Below are 16,316 nucleotides of genomic sequence, written 5' to 3' on the forward strand. Positions count from 1 at the left end.
ATCTGTGTTCCAAAGTCGTCCACAATCTCCATATACAGATATATTTCTATATTTACTGGAAAATACTGAATATTATATTTCTTTTGTATGTATGACCAAAAATGTTTTGCTCTAGGACACACTAAAAATACATGCTGTACTATTTCTAACACTATCTGATACATTTTCTAAAAGAAAAAGGCTTACACACAAAAGTTGACCTTAATGGTAATTTGTTGAGGGAGCATCTCCACCATAAATCCCCCCATTGTATTTTTTTGGTAAATTGTCTCCTATTTCTTATTCCATGTGTTCTGAAAACTGGGTAATTGACATAAGCATTAATGGTATGATACTTTTCTAAGATTTGTTTATACCATTGTTTTCTAGTATCCGTTTTTGTAAATTATTGATCTGATGTTGTAAATCTTTGTTCATTCCTTACTATTAGAGTACTTCGGTTTCATCCTCGGAACCAATACGGCCGTTTCCAAACTCGCGCCAGCCAAAAACTCTCAGCTAAGACCTACCCATAATTTTTAATCCTTTCCCTATCATACAGGCTGCCCAAGAATCTTTGTTTTTAGACATAAGCATTCTTACTGATAAGGAAAATGTTTGATTATTTATATATTGGAAAATTGAATGCAAATACAGTAATTGTAAAAATAGCACAGGTGGCTTTAGTGATAACCCCTGTTGTTGACTTTCAGAATATGGAACACCCATTCTGATCGTTTAATAACTCTTGTCCAAGTTATCAGAAAAAAAATGTGAACGTATAAATAAGCTTACAGAGAAATGCTCCATTAATTAAACTTTGTAAACATATGAGAGTGTAAATTTTTCCAAAATTCTAATTTTCTACAGCTTTTTTCTAATATCTCTTTACATCTTGAATTTATGTATTCATCTGTACCATATGGGATTCCTAAGACTTGTATTCCATCATTAGAAAACGTATACTCTTAGTTCTGTTTTCTTTGTACTTCAAGTAAATCCTATAGATTTTTTTAACATTTAATTGTAATCCTGTTCTGAGACCTGGGATAGGTAAAGACTGATAGAGCAATGTATGTCGAATGTGTGATTGAAGAACTATATGAAATATCTAGTTTCTGAGGGTAGTTTATCAAGTTTTCTCTGCAGAGATCTTGATGTTCCATGTGTTTTTAAATATGTGTTCTTTTTGGAATAGGGTTACTTTTATTCACTAAATTCTTTAATATGTTGAGGGTATCCAGTGTCAAAAAGAACATTTTCTTCCGAGAGCATCTGACTGGCAAAAACATTTTTTTCCAATGAGCATTATAGGTCAATGCGGCTCAATCAATTCCATTTTTCCTCTTTTTATAAGCCCCCCCCCTGCAATTTATGTGCTGTGTAATGATAGGTTTGTTGTCATTAGCAGCCCACTTTGCCTTTATTACATTTTATTCCATGTTGAAAACAATTTTCACTCTTTCGTCTCTACTGGCACGTTTCACTTACTACATTTTATTAATCCACATAGGAATCCAGTTTGTGTGTGTGTGTGTTTTTTTTTTTTTTAGCATGCTGAGTTACATTACAAGTGTCAAATTTATGAATGTTGTAAAGAAGTACTGAACTTGGGTTAAGTTGTAGAAGAAAGGACATTAAAACATTCTGTATTTGTTGAACTGATAATTTGTTATGCAGAAATGTAAATGTAGCATCCACACTTTTTTGCTGCATGTTGTAATCGAGGTGAAAAATATGCTTTTTTATATATTTTAACTTGTTGACATGTTAAGACTCCATTTAACATTTCTTTTTGGTTTGCCTATTTTGTCAGCATTTAACATTGAATATGTGTTTATTAATTTAACTTTTATATTTTTAGTTTTATTCTTTATTGTGAGCCCAGTGAAAGAAGTCAAAGCTCCATATTTTTATTTTGCTTTGCTGAGCAAAAAAGATGTCTGATAATTTATTTAGTGCTTTCCATTACCTCATTAACAAAGTGGAACGAGTAATATATATATGTATATATATATATATATATATATATATATATATATATATATATATATATATTAATTTATTTTTTTACAAATATTTTTATTGAGTTCAATATTAAAATTAGAAAATTAAACATTTAACAAAACATAATATCAAATAATCATATATAAGTCCATAACAAAATTACCATAACATTTATCATTAATATTTGTCTAATAAATTCTAAAGTTTTTGCTGAGATAAATATTGATGAGTAAAGTCTGGCGTTCTCATTTTAACAAGTTTGCAATCCTTTAGTACATAGTCTTAACTAAAGCAATAAAATCAGTAAAAGAGAGGAAGGTTTTACTTTTCCATTTTTTTTTTTTTTTGTTAAACTTTTCTTAGCTATAACTAGAGTAGACCAAAGGAGAGGCACTTGTGTTGTTGGTATAGAGTCTGGGATTGGGGTTGTTGTTGTGTCTTTTGGCTTATCCCGGTTAGGGGTCGCCACAGCGGAACGCCAGTCCGCTGTTTGGTAGTGGATTTTTACGTGCTGAGTTACCAGCCCTGACGCACAACCTTCAACGAAGGCACGCCCATTCACACATGCCTCCACACAGAAGACGCTCTAGCTGAGAATCGAACGGGACAACGTCTTGCTGTGAGGCGACAACACTACCGCATCACCACTACCGCGGGATCATTGGGGTAATAAATAAAATCAAATAATTTGTAGTAGTGCAATTATCTGACCATAATGGTTTTGTACAATTTCTAAATTTTAACCAAAAGGGAGTAACCATTCTATGATCTATAATCGTATGAAACCAATTTGCATTCAACAGCTCATTACATCTCCAACAATTACATTTCTTTGTTTTATAAATTAAAACTACCTTATGAAGAGTTAAGAAAATACTGTGCAAATATTTCCAAGAATAAATTTTCCAGTATACTGAAGTAGTTTCACCCACAGATTTTAAAGACCGTTTTTTATTATCTGAAAATACGTCATCATTATTTTTTTGTTGAATAGTACCAATATAATGAACCAGAGATTAAAAAAATCAGTTATTAATTTTTTCTGTATTTTGAATAAGATTGTGTTTGTCACACTATCAGTAAGTAGTATAGAACAATTCTATAATTTTTGGAATGTAATTTATATTCATATTTAAACACACTTTTAATATGTCAATAAAATCTTTACAAGTTTGTATACATAACTAGTTATTTTTTCTTGTACTATAGCCAAACGGAAATCAGTGAATGTATTTTATTTCCATTTAATAATTGAAACTAATATTTTAATTGTTTGTCTTTAAGGTCCAACATTTTATTCATATTAAGTTTTTTCAGGCAACCATTAATATAGGCTATGGAGAAGATTAAAATTAAGTCTTTAAAATAATTAGATTCCATAACCCTTTTAAATGTATTCAAAATATATTTAACGACAGGAAGAGAGCCGGAACAACTTTTAATATTAAGACAGTACTTTTTTAGGACACAGTATGTTTTACTAAAACTAGATTTAATGTTAGAATCCATGTCAAGTCTGCTATGAGAGGTTAAAATGATTTCATGCATTTGTTTCCAATATGAAATATAAGAAGAGTCTAACCATTGAATTACTATTTTTATTGCTCATAGCTTCATAGGTTGGTACTAGGCTATCAGCCCTAGGGCATATACAAGCCTAGCCATAACAATTCCCTGGCTATTTCTTCCCACACGATTTACTTCCCTGGACCCCTGTCTAGCAGGGCGACTGACGTGATCCCTGGGGTGAATTTCCTTTCTCCCATCCAATCGTCAAGGTTCCTTTTGAAGACGGCCAAAGAGGCACTCTGCTTGACATGTATGGGCAATCTATTCCAGAGTCTGGGGAGTCTCTGGGTCAGGAACCTATCCCTTCAGCATGTTTTGTTTATTGTGATGACAAGGTTTAGATCCTTGGAGCATGTGGCTCTGAGGGATTGGGATTTCTTTAAGTGTAGCATGTCCAACAGCTCTGGGTTTGACATGGCCTTGTATGTTAAGCAGAGATTGCCTCTGAGTAGACGATATGCGACAGAGTATAGCTGGAGTTTTTTAAGGCGATCAGCGTAGGGCATCTGCTTTAGGCCTGTGATTCTTTTAGTGAGGTATTTCTGCGGCCTTTCCAGTTGTTGCAGATGTTTTGAGAGGTACATACCAAACGGGGCATTGTATTCTATAATGGGTCTAATGAGGGATGAGTACAGTGGGACAATGACCTCCTTTTTTCTGGATGAAAAGCCCTTAGTGATTATGGGTGCCACATAGAAGGATTTCCTGACTGTTGTGGCAATGTGGTTATCGAAGGAGAGACCACTGTCCACCTGTGTCCTTAAGTCTCTTATCACACTTTCGGTGTTTAGTGTTACAGATTTAGCATATAACTCAATATTTGGAAAGCCAGTTCCACCCTCTTCCCAACTTCTTACTTGCTAATTAAATGATATTCTATTTTTTTGTGTGTACTGCAAACGTTCAAGTAAAAGAGTTTAAAATCTTTTTGCTGGAATCATGACTAGAGGTTGTACATAAAATAACATTTTAGGTAAAAGTACCATTTTAATCAGTTTAGGTAATTAATCAGTGTTAATCTTCCATTGTAGAAAATAATTTATTCCAGTTGTTAATTTGTTCAATTCATCAGTTAAATTTTTATAATTTACCAAAAATTAATCTTTCCAGCTAGAGGTAACAGTAATTCCCAAATGTTTAAGAAGTTCTCCTAATTAAAATCCTTATAACCTCTTTAAAGGGTGTTTTTTTAGTAAGTAACGTTTTTGGTTTTTCTATGATTAAATCTTAAATTAGATTTTTTTTCAAAACTATTGAGTCGATTGTATGTTCCAATGAATAATCAGTGCCACCACTTGATAGCAATATATCATCTGCATAAAGTTGAATTTCAGCTGTATAATTTTTATCTATGGAAAAACCCTTAATTATAGAATTTGATTTTATAGCATTAGCAAAAGGTTCCATTTTCGTAGAAATTGACAAAGGATACAGAGGATGTCCTTGTTTCATGCTCTTCAATATTTTAAAGGAAACAAATAGAAACAAAGGAGTCTATTTTAACAAAACATAATCTATTATATGACTTTGTCATGGCATCTATGAATTCTGAAGAAAAACTTTAATTCTTCAAGAACTTTAAGTAAAACCAATTGACAGAATCAAAAACCTTATCCAAATTTAAATTTAAAATGGAAAGCCCTTCTTTTTTTTGCTATTTCTAATAAGGAAAACAGTATTATAGTATGGTCTGTTCAAAATAAAACCATTTTGATCATCTTCAATTAAACTAGGCAGCATATGATTTAATCTTTATGCAGTTATGGACATAAATATTTTGTAATCTATATTAAAAAGAGAAATCGGGGTTATCTTCAATTGAACCAGGCATCATATGATTTTAATCTTTTTTCAATTATAGACATACATATTTTGTAATCTATCAACAAAACTGAAGAAACACTCGAAGAATAAAAACTTATGAAAACAAAAAACTTCAAAGGGTAGAAATTCAAAAAACAATAAGACAGTAGTCTATGAGAAACTAACAAAGGGGACTAGGAGGAGTGGTGACGCTTGTACCATGGTAAGGCATATGTGATATTGTAATTTTCATTGATACCTGGGGCAACTTCAGCATTTAAGATAAGCTGCCACTGAAGCTGTCTGAATTCTAGTAGGCAGTCACTGTCCCTGTAAAACACATTTAATTGCTCCAGAACAATAAATTTAAAACTAGTAAAACCAGTGCATAAAGAGCTATGTTTCCCCATGACATTGCTGTAATCCTTATGCGGTGTGACATTTTCTTGCAGATTTTATCAGTGTAAAAAAACACAGTTATCACAGTTGCTGCATAAACAGTGTTGACACTGTGGCAGTCATAACATCTGTTAAAGTGAACTGTGTAATTGCAATGTTTGAATACACAACCGTTTCCTGTGTGAATGAACTTACAAACAGCACACCCTCCACACGTCAATATCCGTGAAAGTTTAGAAGAGAAATTGGGGGATAAGAACACATTTTTGGGTGTTTATCTTGCTTTAATATGAGCAAACTCAAAGAATAATTTCAAGAGAGAAGGAATATTTGATGAATCTTTTACTTCCTGCATGTCTTTTAATGTATTGTCAGGAATAGTTTATATATTTCCAGGATTATACCATCCATACCAAGAGCTTTTTTACATTTAAGAGATTTGATTTGTTTCATTTTGCACTTTGTTCTTTTGTTAATGTATTTATTGTATTTTCCTTCAAAAATTGTCAAGTTTCATTTTTTCATTTTAAATTTAGTGTTATTGATTTATACTTTCTAAAACTCTGTAATATATCTTTTAAGTGTGTTACTTCTTTAACATTGTTTCCAGTTTTATATTCAATCTCTTTAATGTGATTTATGTTATTTAATCTTTTTGAATGAGTAGCTAATCTATGTACATTTTTAGGATTAATGGAATGAGATTGTAATTTTAGTTTTTTTGCAATTTATTGAAATGTTATGATGCAGTATTTCTAAGTATTTTTTATTTAATACTTTTAATTCAGTATTTGCATTATCATTGGTCTTTAGATTCAATTTTGTCATTGTTTGATTACAAAATATTTGACTCCTTATCTCATTCTTGTATTTTAAATGAATACCATTTTTTATTGTGTCATATAAGTATGCTTTTAATAAATCCCACAAATTAACAATTCTCCCTTCTGTGTTATTATTGATCTCCATAAACATATTTAGTTCATTTAGAAAACATTCCTTAAATCCTTTAATTTTAACTATATAAGCAGGAATTCTCTCAAAAAAATCACTAGAATGTAATAGCATTATGGTCAGATAAAGGTCAAGAAATTAGCACTTTATCAGTTTTAGAGGCAAAAATTTTGCCTGTATTAGTTAGAAACCAAATCAATGTGAATGATGTGTATAATGAAGAGAATTTGGTAATTTTAGCTCATATATATATATATATATATATATATATATATATATATATATATATAATTCACTGAATTTATGAAACTGTTCAAACTTTTCACTGCTGCAGATATTCTATCCTTTTTCTGTTTAATAGTATCTTTTCCTGATAAAATGCAATTTATTAAATCACCAGCTAACAAGGTGTATCCCCCTTTGCTTGTAAAGCTTTGATATCGAGATACTTTCTACTGCTCTAGAACCAATTCAAGGAATCCAGTAAACATTGATAAAGTTCTACTATATTTTATTTAATTCACCACTAATCTTATTCCATTTTTATGTGAATATACATCGGTTATTTTTGGCTGAATTGATAATTTCTTCCAAAGAATCACAGTGCTTCTTTTTGCATTAACATGGGAACTAATTAGACTTTGGTAATCATTACATAATTATCTGTATACTTAGATAACAAATGTGTCTTCGGTAAGAAAACACTAATGAGCTTTATTTACTTTTAAATATTTGATCAAACTACTGTTTATCGGTCCGTTAAGACCATTAATGTTAAATGAGATACATTTATAAACCAACATGTTTAATAAGTAAGTTAGAGAAAACAGAAATATGAATTGTTATGGACAAATTCAGAAATCTATCTACTTAAAAATCAATTATAAAAGTATGTACATCTCCTTGCATGGAATAAAAATTTCCTGGTTTGATGAAACTCGTGCAAACCACTTGCATCCATTTTCAGAAAACTACCCAATAATTTTCTATTGCTTTTACTTTTTAATAACTCCAAAACCATGACAGCACTCAAGTACGGCAGCTGTGCATGGCCAGTATAGTAAACCTCAAAAAGAAAAAAACGGCCAGCACAAATGGTAGTGTGAAAATGCTGTATTAAATAAATATTGCAGCAAGTGAAAAACCAGCATACCAGTTTAGGCAAAGCTTTCTTCAGTGCTGGTTGCGGGTATGTTTTTTCTTTTTGAGTTCTACTTTCTAATGTAATTTAAGTATTAACAAAATTACATATATTGTTTACCTATAAAAAGGAATATTAATAATAGCTGAACCTTGATTGCCTGTATTCGATTTGTTACTTATGTCCATATTATTTACAAGCAAAGCCTTCCTGGAGCCAGAGCTAGAACACAAAATAAACCACAAACTCTAGTACAGCAGCTGCCAAAATCACTGAACCTTTAATAATCCACATGTGCAGTTAAGCTCTTTTTCTACACCTGTAGACATCATCAGAATCATTGTTAAAAGAAAAAAAAGTCATGTTAAAGTACATTTGGGATGTGACACACCTCTTAAATGCTCCATTCGGCATGTCATGTGTAACAAAAGCCAGTAAGCTTTGTGAGATCACTTTAAAGGCACCAGTACTGCCAAGTAAAACTGAAAACCATTCAAAACATAAAATCAAGTAAAAATACAAGTACAATGTGATCCACTAATTTGTAAGGATATAAAAATAAACAACTTTAGTTCACGTCCTATAGTTTTCAGAACATACTGAAAAATCATAATTTATTTGCACATTTTCGGCTCGCTGGTGATAGATACATTTTCATTGATACCAGGTGAATTAGTGGCATCTAACTTAAGTTGCCAAAATAATTCACAGTTCAAAAGTTTGGTTTTCCAGTCACCAGAGAGGGGAGAAGTACAGACTTGCTCAATCACTGAGTAAGTAAAGTGTTTGAAACCAGCACAGAGATTGTTGTCAGTGTGTTTAATGCAGTAGTAATGCTTGTAGATACTGTAATTTCAGTCTGTCCAATTTAGAAAGCCAAACTCGAGGAGCATGTAGTACACCACTCTGAGGTGCAAGAACATTTTTCAACCCTAGTACCTCTCTTGATTTTGTCAAAAATCTCCCCTTCGTATTTGTTTTCAGTGTGGTAACACTGAGGATAGCGACCACATTTAACTGTTGATGGACAATCCCCCCGTTGAGTATTGGTTTCTCTCTCCAGGATGCTCTTTAATGTTGGGTTTGCTTCTGTAAGTGAAACTTAAAAAGTTGCCACACTTAAGTCTTTTATTATCTTCTTGACAGTTAAATATGTTCTAATTCTTTTTGATAATGTGTTCGATTTGCTTCACATCCAAACTGTAGTGCAGCACCATCTTGTTCCATAAAGAGCGTGGTGTGTATTTGGTGGAATTAGAGTAAACCACAGCTTCCGCTAACATTGCAACCCATACTCGAGAATAGAGGCATATCTGCTATTCCTCTCTGCTCAAATAAGTTCTTGCACAGTATTTAACAAGAGTTCACTTCAAACTCTCTTAATGCATGTCTCATCGTTTGATGTGAGTCTAGATATTCTGAGCATCTGACTTTTGACAATCCCCCTCTTCTGATGTTAAGGGTGACAAGTAGTGAAGAAGAGAAATGAGTTGCAGAAGGTGGGCTTCATATACACCCTAGTTTCGAACCAACTGTCAGTTGAACGCATGATACAAACATCCAAATAGTTAACAGTCCTGGTTAGTGCAGTGAGTAAACTTCAGAAATTTAGTATTGTGTTCTACTTGAACCATAAACTCACTGAGTTCCATTTCTGTTCCTTGCCTAATAAACAGCAATGTAATCCTGATTAGTGTCTACCTTGTAGGGTGTGCTTAAAAGGTCCCAGGAGTCAGGTATAATGTGATGAAAGCGCTAAACCTCTTTTAACTTAACATCAATGTATTTTGCCAACGGTTCTGTAGCCAAGCCACCTGCTGCAATGGTAAGTCTCATTGGTGGATCATCTGTATTGGAATGGATCTTAGGAATTGTGAAAACTTTTGGAATAATGGGTTGTGGGACAGTTGTGAAATGTTGTCAAACAGGAGTAGCTCATTCAGCACAACTTTGATACCCTGATAGGCAGTATAAATCTCATTGAGATATACGCTGGTGTTATGTATCATTGTTACCAAGGAGACTGCACATTCGACCTGAGTAATCATGTGTGTCCATAATCCCAGCCTTCTCCTTTGTCAGGTTTCATACATGTGACATTTGAGTTGGATGTTGTAGAATGTAACATTTTTCTGACTTGTATAGAGATATTGTGAAAGGTATGTTGACATTTCTGATCGAGTAATTGCCTGATCTTTCTTTTACACATTTTCTCAGATATGTTCACAGCAGTGTGTAAAGGGGGGGGGGGGTAGCAGTGTTCTTCCTCCTGAGAACATGGGTGTTGATGTCAGCTCTATTGTTGCCTAAGCTCTATTGTTGCCTGCATACAACAACTGTAAATTCAATTTCCTTGAAAATAATTTAAGATTGTGTGTTTCCTCTGTTTTGGCCCTACTTGAGGGAATAAAATTGAAGCCTTTAAGAAATAAAAGGTGGTGTGCTGGTTCAATATTGATATCTATAAAGCTGTAAATTTTAAAATTATAAAACAACGTAATAATCACTGTGTTAGTGTCAACATAAATGTCATCAGTGTAAATGTCATAACCTGGGTGTACCATTTCTAAGATCTCTGCTTGTATTTGTTATTTTCTGTTGCTGAATTTGCATCTCGTAGAACCTGTCTTGGTGTTGAAGTTCTGTGACATTTTCGAATTTTCTCTCCGTTGGTTTGCCAGTATCTCAGCCCTTCTTAGGTGAAGTTCCTGTAAAGGGGGGGCCCCTGTGTCCCCATATCATCATTGTTGTCTCTAAGCTGAGAAACATTATCTCATGGAAGAGAGGGCTTGTTATTGTTTTACTGGTGGGGGAAGGGTTCACTGTCTTGTTTTGATAACCAGTATCATCGCAAATCAATTTTCTATTCTTCCTGTGTTTAATCTGCATAAGCTTATCTGCCACTTCAAAAACTATAAAAATAGGCTGGGTGCCTTTAAATGTCCAAATCCCAATTGTAATATCTAAAGAGTATGCTGTATTTTTTTTTTTATTTAAATTAATTTGTATAGTTACATTTTTGTTAAACAAAAATCCTGAGTTTTTTTTAATCTTTCATTATTTCTGAACTCTTTCAGATTCTTGTAATTTCAGTTATAGTTAGTAAAATATGTACAAATAATGCTGTTTTAGATTTGTATTTACAACTAATTTCATAACTAACTATATTAGTATTCTGTTATAAAATTACTAGAGGTTTGGTTGCAGTGGCAGAACAGTAGGGAAAACATTGACTTTAATACGGATTGTAATAAAATTTGAACATAATGTTTTGTACAAGGATTGTACTAAATTTTGTGGAAACCCAAATTCCTCAATTTTATAAATCTTCTCATTTAATAAAATATACTTATCCTATGTCTGTTTTTATAATAGCTATTTCTGTAGCTCCGTTACCTATTTTAATAATGGCTTTTGTTATTTCTGTTTTACTAAAAACAAATTCAAAACACCAAGATAAACGAACAGGCAAGGAGGCTAGATTCAATCCAAAATTTATTCACAAATTCCACAGGTAAAGTAAGCGCTTTCGGTTGGCAGATAGACAACCTTCTTCAGACATTAAATTCTACGATTAAATGAGAATTTAAACAAAACAACATGATGACATAATTTCATCCTAATCATGACTTAGTCACACTTCATCTATTAACCCCATAATCAAATTTTGGGGATAACCTCTTGCAAGAAACATCCTCATCCAAAATGGTGATACGGGCAGCCCTCACTAACTGTCTGTTTTTACAACAGACCGTTTCTGAAACAATGGATGGGAACTTTCAAAATGTAGAAAACACTTACAATAAGTCGGTTTACGATAACTTTTTGCTGTGTAACAATTAATAACAATGTCTTTACATAATAGAACATCCAAAAAATTAATACAATCAGTTTTAAATTCAAATGTGAATATTAAAAAGGAAGTAAGATCAGAAATCATGTCTACGAAATGGGCTGCTTCAACATTATTACCCTTAAACAATAAAAATATTGTCAAGGTAACGTGTATACCACTTCACATGTTTTTTCAAAATAAAAAGTGAGGTGGTCTCCCAGTGTGACAAAACACAGTTAGCAAAGCTCCCCCCACATGGGGAGCCCATAGCTATACCAGATTTTTGGAGAAAGATATCCCCACCAAACATCATTTGTTTTTTAAAACAATGTCAAGTAAGTATTCAAATCAATCTCATTGCCTCCAACTCCATTTGCATGCACAAAATCCCTTACCCATGAAACCCCTAAGGTCTGGGGGATGATGGTGTATAAGTTATACACATCCACTGTTAAGAAATGGACATCACTACAGTAATCTAAACTGTTAATGCATTCCAGAAATTGCCAAGAATCACGACAAATCTGAACTTGGCCAGCAAGGTATTTCCGCAATTTAATATCTACCACTTTGGCACATCCATAAGAAATGCTATTCCGGCCATAATCAATAGGACAAAAGGGAAGATTATCCAAGTCCTTATGCAGTTTAGGCAGCCCAAAAATTGTTGGTGTAACTAGGGAAAGGATTATTAAGTAATTAAGCATGTCTAAATCTATCACTCCATCAATAAATAGATCATTTAATAAACTTCTAACTTTTTGATAAGCACCATACAATTCATTAAGAGATGCTTTAACATAGTTATCAGTCAATAATAAATTCAATATTTTATCATGATAAACGTTTTCCTTCATTAAAGGCTTTAAAACACGAATATCCTGTAGTTTCAAAGAATTCAAGGCATCAATCTAACAGACACATTAAATCTATTCATAAAGATGGACCAATTCCCTGTATTAATTAAATTCATCAAATCTATCTCACATAATTTCTCAAAACAATAAAGTGCTGTGTGCAATGGAGGGTTAAATACACTTGTTACATGACATTCGCTATTAATAGCAGGCAAATTCCCAAATAAACAATGCAAATTAAGCTTGCGAATGAATCATTTTAAATCCATTAAAGTGTCAACTAAATTCATCCGTTTAGATGGTACAAAAGATAGGCCTCTTGCCAGCAAGTCAACTAAGTCATTAGAGACAGCAGCCCGACTGATGAATTAGCAGATCCGGAGTTAGATCCAAAACCCAAGGATCGTCCACAGCATGTTTCTTCAGGTAGGGAAACCATACCTGACGAGGCCAGTGCGGAGCAATTAGTATCATTGTGGACCCCAATTGAGAAGCTTTCTGAATGACTTTGGGGAGAAGTGGAACCGGAGGAAATGCATAAAGTAGCCCTGTTGGCCAAGGTTGTGCTAGAGCATCCATAGCTGCCTCCCCCTGATGTGGAGTCAAGGAGAAGAACCTTTTGCACTTTGTGTTTTGTGGTGTTGCAAACAGGTCGCAGCACGGTGTCCCCCATCTTCTGAAAACCTGAGCTGCTACTGTTTCGTTCAGGGACCACTCGTGAGGAGAGAGAATTGTCCTGCTTAATCTGTCTGCCAATATATTGGATTTCCCTGGAATGTGGGTCGCTACCAAGAAACGGTTGGTAGCTACAGCCCATTCCCACACCCTCATGGCCTCTCTGCAAAGGGGGTAAGATCTGGTCCCTCCTTGTTTGTTTAGATACCAGACCACCGACATGTTGTCTGTGTGGATAGCGATAATGCCTTGAGGGAGAAACTTGTGGAGGGCCTGTAGGGACAGAAGTACAGCCCTCATCTCCAATACATTGATGTGGAGAAAGGTTTCGCCTGGAAGCCAGGAACCCTGAACTAACCTGCCCAGACAATGCCCCCCCCCCACCCTGTCTGGGAGGCATCCGTCATCAGGGTGGCCACCGGAGGGGGGATAACAAAAGGTCTTCCCTGATTCAGATTGGACGGCTGAAGCCACCAGCGGAGGTCCCGTTTGCACGGTTCTGTAATCATAATGGGGTGATTGAGGGGGAGATTCTGAAAGGACCATTGAGTCGATAACAGCCACTGAAGAATCCTCATGTGCAATCTTGCCAGAGGAACTAGGAGAACCGTGGCAGACATCGAACCTAAAAGTTGCAGGACCATCCTGGCTGGGGCTTTGGATCTTGAAAGCAGGGCTTGAACTTGACCTTGTAAAGTTTGAATCCTTTCGGTAGGAAGAAAGACGCGCATCAATTTTGAGTCTATCTCTGTTCCTATGAATGAACCTTATGCGCTGAGAGGGCAGCAAGACAGACTTTGACCAATTGAATGTAATTCCCAGGGTAGCACCCAGGGAAATGGTGGCTTTGAGGTTGTCCATTAGTAGATGCCTGGTGGTGGCAGTCAGGAGCCAGTCGTCCAGATAGGGAAACACTTGGAATCCAAGACTCCTCAGGTGAGCAGTCACTACTGCCAAACACTTGGTGAACACCCTGGGGGCTGTGGTGAGACCAAAGGGCAGTGCACAAAACTGGAAATGACTGTCTCCCAGGCTGAAGCGCAGATACTTCCTGGACGCCCGATGTATCGGTATGTGATAATAGGCGTCCTTGAGATCTATGGAGCACATCCAAACATCCTTCTCCAACAATGGGAGAATGGATTGTAACGTGACCATTCGGAATTTGGATTTCATGACGGATTGGTTTAGTCTGCTGAGATCCAATATTGGTCTGAGGTCCCCTGTCTTTTTTGGCACTAAAAAGAACCTTGAGTAATTTCCGGATCCGATCTGGTCTGTGGGGACCGGTTGGATGACTCCTTTTTCTAGCAGCTTTGACGCTTCTGCGGCTGCAATTTCCCTTTGACTGGGTGGTGGGTCCGGGATCTTTTTGGGCGGTGGGGGTGAGTGTGTGAAGGGAATGGTGTAACCTCCGGCAATAATCCGAAGCACCCATCTGTCCTGAGTGATAGATTCCCAGGCTTTTAGGTGCTTGGCAACGGCACCCGACTGGCTCCGAGCAGCACAGCCGGGCAATCCCTCATGAAGTGTGGGAGGCTGAAGAGCCACGAAAGGACTCGCGGTCTCCAGAATTGCGGGGCCCTCTGCCGCCCCTGGGACGGCGTCTCCCAGAAAAATTTCCCCGTCCTCTGCCTCTGGAAGGGGAATCTTCCTGCTGTTGAGGAAAAAACTTACGTGATTTGTGGAACCACATCTTCCCTCCTCCTTTAGCCTTGGGATAAGGCCGAAAGGGAGTGGAATAACGTGCACCTACGGCAGATAAAGTTTTTCCCTTTGCTCACAGCGGTAAGAGTGTCTTTAACCTTAGGTCCAAACAAAGAGGACCCATCAAAGGGAGCATCGTGAAGGAAGACTTGAAGGCCTCCATAAAATGACACAACGGAGCCAGGCTTGTCTCCGTGAGCCACGCCTGTGCCTGCGCTCTACCCCTTCGGCCGCATATGAAATGAGCCTCATGGACGAGTTAGAAATCGGTAAGGATAGCCAACTGAGAGCTAACCGACTGGGCTAGCTGCTCAGGTAGGTTACCCGAGAGGGAATCTGACAGCTCCTTGACCAGATCCCTCTGTAGCCTGGTAAAATGTGCCAAATAATTCAGGGACCTTAGTGTAAAGGCCGCTGAAGTCAGGGTGCGCTTCCGCATCGTCCATGCTCCTAGACTCCTTATTAGGAGGATGGGCGGACCTTGAAGCCACTGCCACGCCCTGTTGTGTAGCAGATGCCACCACCATGGCATCTACAGCCACGCCTTTAGTCAGGAACTCCTTCTCGGGTGGGGCAGACAAAAATTTGTTAGGACAAGAAGGCACTGGTTCCACGGTATCTGGATGTTCCCACGCCCTCCGACAAACCAAATCCAGGAGCTCGTCGAAGGGCGGAGACACCCAGGAGGCGGAGGGCTGAGCCCCAAAGGCCTTGAGAAGCACTGACTCATCAGCAGAGGGGGGTTTGGATATCCAGCCGCCTCGTTGTTTGAGGATCTCTAAAATGTCTGCAAATGAGACATCATCCGAGGATGACTTTGGGGACCCCTCTGCATCATCAAGATCAGTGTCCGATGTAAGAGACTCGGGGGGAGTCCACGTGCTTCCTCTTGCACGATCTCTTCCTTGGGAGCTCCTCTGAAGACAACTCCGAAGAACCCTCAGGAGGAGGGGAACCCCAGTGGGGTAACCTCAGGCCCCAGGGCTCCGCTGCCTAAGGACAGGGGAACTGCCAAAGACCCAGTCTCCACGCCCAGGGAAGGTGCCGGTAAAGCCGGAGAGATGGCCGAAGAAGACTTGGCCAAGGCACTCCTCATAGCTCTGAAAGCCGGACCCCAGAATCCTGGGAGTGTCCGTCCCAGAGCCATGATAGCAGACGGAAGTCCCGCAGCCGAAGCACCGAGAGGGAGGCTCGGAACCGACAGCATAGGTCCCGAAATCCAGTGAAAGAAGTCCGTGTGCCAAACTCGGACCCGAAGGCCGGGGTTGGAGTAAGGGTCGGAGCCGACCTTAAGACCTCCACCGGCTCCAACAGCACCTGCTCCGACGGAGCCGAAGCGGTCGGAGGAGGAATGGCAATGACATGGGCATGGGCTGTCGGCTCCAAAGCC

The sequence above is a fragment of the Protopterus annectens genome, chromosome 5.part1 (genome assembly GCF_019279795.1).
Source record: "Protopterus annectens isolate FY-2018-M chromosome 5.part1, PAN1.0, whole genome shotgun sequence".
In the NCBI taxonomy this organism is placed as follows: domain Eukaryota; kingdom Metazoa; phylum Chordata; order Ceratodontiformes; family Protopteridae; genus Protopterus; species Protopterus annectens.